The sequence below is a fragment of the Chrysochloris asiatica genome, unplaced genomic scaffold (assembly GCF_000296735.1).
Source record: "Chrysochloris asiatica unplaced genomic scaffold, ChrAsi1.0 scaffold00008, whole genome shotgun sequence".
NCBI classification, from domain to species: domain Eukaryota; kingdom Metazoa; phylum Chordata; class Mammalia; order Afrosoricida; family Chrysochloridae; genus Chrysochloris; species Chrysochloris asiatica.
In genome coordinates this window covers 32,482,708-32,489,028 of record NW_006408526.1, presented here as the reverse complement: position 1 = coordinate 32,489,028, position 6,321 = coordinate 32,482,708, and the positions used below count along the sequence as shown (strand labels likewise).

General features: G+C 48.8%; 1 pseudogene; it reads left to right on the top strand.

Moving 5' to 3' along the window:
- Nucleotides 1-297: 297 nt before the first annotated feature.
- The window catches only part of LOC102830894, a 42,388-nt pseudogene continuing 36,364 nt past the window's right edge, over nucleotides 298-6,321 (top strand).

Genomic DNA, 6,321 nt, shown 5'->3' with positions numbered 1-6,321 from the left:
TCACCCCACAGTATTTACTGAGTTCATCCTAGTGAGCCAAGCTCTAACATGCAGCAGTGAACTAAATGCTAAAATTGCTAAAACTCCTGCCTTCGGGGAGCTTTCATTGTGCTGGTAGGGGACCAACAGCATACAATAAACACAGTCAGTTCATTAAGTGATGTTAGAAGGTGACTCCTGCTTTGGGAGGAAAGGAAAACACGGTTGCCCATCATAAAAACAGTGCTTTCTCAGTGGGGACTTCATGGAGGTGAGGGAGCCAGGTAGGCAGAAGCCCTGAGGGGGAGCCTGGCACGCATGTCAGGTAATGAAGTCAGAGTTGGGGGGGTGTGGAATGGTGGAGGGTCTTAGTGAACAGTGGGGTGGGACCTTGTACAGGATGATGAGGGCCTGACTTTAATCCCTAGTGGAGGAGGGGTACAACGTCTCTGCGGTGAAAGCTGACTGCTGTGCTGAGGACAGACTGCAGGGGGCTCAGGACCAGGGTGGCCGCAGACAAGAGTGAGAAGTGTGATATTCTAGGTCTATCCGGGTTAGCTAACAGGTCAGATACAGCGTGTGAGGAAAGTCAGGGAGTCAGGGCTGCTCCCCAAACCAGAGACCCACTGCCATCAAGTGGATCCCAACTCCTTGTTTTTGTTGTTGTTACTGTTAAGTACCATCGAGTCAGTTCTGATTCATAGTGACCCTGTATAGGATTTCCGAGGAGCAGCTGGTGAGTTTGAACCATCGACCTTGTAGTACAAACCAACCTTGCGGTCCAGCACATTATCCCACAGCGCCACACCAGGACTCCATAACTACCTTATATGGGATTTCCAAGACTTAAATCCTTATAGGAGCATCTTTCTGCCTAACTTATGGCTAACAGTCCAGCACCTAACCCACAGCACCACCAGAGCTCCCAAGAACCTCACAAAGCTGCACCCCAAGCACAGCTATGCATTAGGCATGCCTGCTCTCGTCTCGTCCCTCTAGGCAGGGTAGAGTTAAGGAGCATTTACACTGACTGAGTGCCAGTCTGCAGGCATCCTCAGATCACCCGATCCACACAGATTCAAAGGGCTACTAGGTGCCTGAAAGGGACATACCTTGTCCAGCAGGCCATGCAAGTGCCACTGCTGTGTCCCAGCTACATAGAGGCAAGGCCATCGTAAGTTCCTCCAGGGCAGAAGTCCAATCCACCTCTCTGTGACACGAGTGCCCATTCCAGCACTGGCACCCTATAAAGTCACCTTCACACTGCACATTGTCACACCCACACTCTCCATACTCACACACATTTCTTGTGCCTCCACAATGCCCATACCTACATGCACTTACACAAGTGATGGGGGCCTCCCGGAACAAGTAACCCATCATTTCTTCTCCTTTCACATTAAAAAGTGATTCGACTTTCTAGAGTTTTGTGGTTGCTGATCTTTCATGACTCACAGACCCCACTGAAGAGATGATGGAAGTAATGGGAAGGCACACATGCACATAAAGACCACCTCATATCATACTTTATATTCAAGGGCCCATGCCCACCTCCAGAAGTCCTTCCTCAGAGCCCAGAGAAGAGCCCTGGGCTAGGATCCTCAGTAAGGGCCCCTCCAGACCCAAAGTTAAGCTCCTGTGTCCTAAGCACCTGCTTGGAAACCTCAGGAGAATCTAGAATCTTATGAAGTGAGGAGCACTACTCTTGAGCACAGCAGCAATCCCCTCTTTTCAACTAGCAATTCATTCATTCAACAGCTCAGGCATGGGAGGCGTGAAAAATGAAGGAGACACATGATCTAAAAGGGGAAGGGAAATGAGTACTTCAAAAGAAAGCATCATGGCCCTTCCTGACCACAGCCATCAAATGCAGGTGGGAGGACAGGGCTGTGTCCGCTGCAGGCCCGCCACAGTGCTGAACCCTGAGCCCAGACACTACCTCCAGCTCTGACCTTCAGGCTCACTTACTCGGGGGCTTCTGGTCCAGGGCCTTGGCTCTGCCAACTGTGTCCAATAGAAGGCTGGGGTCTACAGAGGACAGTGTGTCCACCTGTCATGATGCAGGGCCAGGCCTACAACCCCCACTCTCTAGGCCCTAGAACTAGTGGGAGGCAGGGAGGAGGGATCAGGAGCTAGCAGTGAAGCAAGGATGAAATATTGATGCCCGCGTCTTAGTAAAGCAGAGAACGCTGCTTGTCCATGAATAAAAGATGGGTCGGAGGAGCAGACTGGGCAGCAGATTAATTAATCTAAGTGAGCGCTCTGCTCTGTGCTGCGGGGGTGGTTTCCAAGGATGGCCCTCCCGTCCACAGACCAAGGGGCCAGGAGGGTGTCTGTGTCAAGAGAGGCAGCTGGGCAAAGCGAGGACATGGGCAGAGCAACATCCCCAAGTGCAGACCAGCAGGGAGCAGACGCTCCAGGACCAGCCTGGGCCCCTGCCCAAGATGGCAGCTCCACATGCAGAAGGGACAACGGAGATGAGATGCTGGGGGGATGGACTTGGCCAGGTGTGGTGTCTCTGAGGGCGCTAAGGGGAACATCCAGGGCACTTGAGTCTTCTTTTTTTGTTGTTGTTACTACATCGACTTCTTCTACAAGGAAACCGAGCATACCAGGATAGAGGGGGAAAGATGCAGACGGGCAGAGGCAGGTCTAAGGTTTGTATGAAAGTCAGGCGCAGACTGGGCACTCCGAGGGTACTGGCAGGAAGGGTGGACCATGTGTTCTGAGAAAGGGGAAAGGGTGAAGGCATGATCCCTCTTCCACCTGCCCTGCTAGCTTCAGGATCCAGGAGGCTTCTTGCCTTGGACTCCCCCATAGACAATTCCTTGGGAGAGGGGACTTCCTTGCAGATTTCTGGTACAAGGTGACTGAGATCTCATCAGGCCATGGCATGAGTCATTTTATGCCACCCATCATCTGTTCTGGTGTGGCACTGCAGGATAATGTGCTGGACTGCAAGATTGTTTTGAACCGACAGGTCAGCAGTTCGAGCTCACCAGCTGTTCCTCAGAAACCCTATACAGGGTCACTGTGAGTTGGAACTGACTCAACAGCACTTAACAACAACAGCAACTGTCTGTCTAGTAGTTGCTTTCACAGGCTCCAGAGAACTTAATGGTTCTTAAAGAATACATTAGGACTTGGTGAAGAGGGGAGAAGTGCCCTCATCATGCCCCCTTCCCCAGGTTCTGCAGGAGGACATCAACTCCTAACAGACCATCCCTAGGGCATGGTGAGCACTTGGGGGGGTGGGCAGGGGAGGAACAGCTGCTCTTTGTTCAAGCATCCTCTCGTGTCCTGCATCTGTAGACAGAAGGATCATCTTTGGAACAGTTCTCTGCTCTATGGCCAGGTCAGACTCCAGCTGTTTCAGCTAATGCCTGACATAGGAGACATCCAGTTCACCCTATTCCAGCATGACCCATGGGCCAATCAGGAGCAGCTTCTAGAAACAACCCCAGGCTACTGACCGGGGGATGGACATCAAGGGGTACTTGTGACAGCCAGGCAGCCAGTGTCACTGTAGGCTGATCCCTGAGAGCCACACCATGGCCTCTGCCCCTCCTTCCCTCAGCCTGCCTTGGTCTCCCTGGACCACACAGCCTCACTGTGCCTCCTACTCAGACTCAGCATTTCCTGTCTGTCCCACTCACTGGGCAATTAATCAGGGGCAGCCTCCTGACAGCTCTTATATTTTGTCTCATATTTGTTATTTAACTTTTTCCATGTGGTTTAGGCCTGTCTCTTCCATTAATTATTAGCTACTCAAACAAAGATGCAAAATCATTTTGGTCCCTACCTTGCCCCACCCACAGCCCTACACATCCCATGGAAGGGCCCATGGGCAGTGTATTACTCATAGATTTGATTAAATGAGCAAATGGTGATTGATCTGCCAACCTCTCCCAGATCTAGTCTCAATGCCCCACAGGGCCCAGCCAGTCCTCCCTTCAACATGGCCCCAGAACCACCATTTCCTAAGGGCACTTGCTTTGTGCCAGACCCTGAACCAGGTGGGTGATTAGGAGCATTTAACCTACCCACAATCAATGAGGCCAGTTTACTCTTCCATTGGACAGATGGTAAAACTGATGCTCAGTCCTCAGTCAAGGTTACCTAACTGGCTAGTGGCAGAGCCAGGAACCTGGCCTGAGCCCAGAGTCTTTCTAAGGGCTGTGAGAAGGCATGTTCCTTAGAAAAGAAAGACTTCTTACCTGCTAAGAATAATCAGCTGGTACATAGAACCCATGCTCTAAGTCATCCAGGGATAAGGAGAGAGCAGAGGGACATGTAGGGAGGCCCCACCCTCTCCCAGAGTACCACGAATTCCATTCTGCTGCCAGAGTTAGGGGACAAGGTCCAAACCCTTTACCAGCACCTGAGCATGTAGCTGGGGGTTTGGTGGGATTTATGATCCTGACCGGAGTCCTGGTGTGGCGCTGTGGGTTCATGTTCCAGACTGCAAAGCCATTTGAACTGCAAGGTGGACAGTTCAAGCTCACCAGCTGCTCCTTGGAAACCCTATACAGGGTCGCTATGGGTCGGAACCAACTAGACGGCACTTAACAACAACAACAACAACATGATCCTCACCTGCCCAGAAATAATCTTGGGTATGCTGGGAGTTGACCAGGAGAAACAGGAAGTAGCATGACCTGGGAAGCACTTAGTCTATCACACACCCCAGCATTTTACCTCAGGAGCACCCATGGTGCTGAATGACTGAGAAAAGTGGTTGGGTAGCCAACAGCCGGCCATTTCTGTAGCCATGGTGCCACCTGCTGGTTATTATTGGAATAGCAAATAGAATCCGCCATTCCAAGAGGCTTGTTAAATGCTGTCCAGCCCGTTCCAACTCATAGTGAAGCTGTCTTCAAAGGGGCAGCTTGATATAAATTAGGGATCAGGAAGAACTTACAAATTCTTCACTGATGTTTTCATTCGAAAGACATTTACTCAGCATTTACTGTGTGGCAGACAATATTTTAGGGGTGAGTATAAATAGCTAGCAAAACAGATGAACATCCCCACTATCAAGGAACTACATCATCTCTTCCTTTTGCATTAGTTATTTTCATTCAAGAACAAAATTTCAGAATCTCTTTTGACATCTATGTTGGTCTTTTCCTTCTTTTGGGGAGACTTGGGGTAGGAATAAGGAGTGAGGTTAGGGTTGGGACTGTAGCTAGATCTAAGCTAGGCCTAGGATTTCGTTTAGGGTTATGGTTAGGATTAGGGGAGTCGTGATGTGGCACTGGACTGCTAACCACAAGTTGGTGGTTCAAATCCATCAACCACTCCTTGTAAACCCTATAAAGGGTGGCTATGAGTTGGAACTAACTGGATGGTACCTAACAGCAACAACAGGGTTAGTGTTAAGGGTAAGGGTTGGACTAGGGCTATGAGTAAGGTTAGGTATAGTTTTTAGAATGACAGTTAAACTTTGGAGTGTTTTATTTCTTGAAATCTATTTGATTTCCTCTTCATTTGGAAGTGCTACAACTACAGTATTCCGTTTTTACTTTATGGGGTTTTTGTTGTTGTTATGGCTAAAACTGTATTTCTGGTTCTCTTTTCAGTTGTATAGGTCTGTTTGATTTTGCAGGTTTCTATATCTAGTCCTGGTGTGGCGCTGTGGGTTAAATGCGCCAGACTGCAAAGCCATTTGAAATGCAAGGTTGACGGTTCAAGCTCACCAGCTGCTCTCCGAAAACCCTACACAGGGTTGCTATGGGTCGGGATCAACTTGATGGCACTTAACAACAACAACACATCTAGACTGAGTCTGGGTGATATTGTTGTGTATGTTAGCTTCAGGCTGTTGCTGCTAGTCTTGATTTTCTGTCCAAAGAACTCCCTTTAGTATTTTTTGTAAGATTGGTCTGGTTTTTAAAAAATTCTTTTAATTTCTACTTGTCTGAAAATGACCTAATTTCACTATCCTATTTGATGGACAGTTTTTCCTGGGTAGATGACTGTTGGTAGGTGATTTGTTTCTTTCAGAGTTTTATACACATCATTCCATTGTCTTCTTGCATGCATGGTTTCTGCTGAGAAATTAGAGCTTAGTCTTAGTTCTCCTTTGTAGATAGCTTTTTGTTTTTCCTGAGCTTCTCTCAGAATTCCTTCCTTGTCTTTGGTTTTGAAAAGTTTGATTATAGCAAGTCTTGGTGTTTTGGGAGTGTCTATCCTGTTCTGGTAGACAGGATAGAGAGCTCTGGTAGCGTAGTGGTTACGAATCGGGCTGAGAACCACAAGGTCAGCAGTTCGAAACTACCAGCTGCTCCACGGGAGAAAGATGAGGCTTTCTACTCCCGTAAAGATTTACAGCCTCGGAAA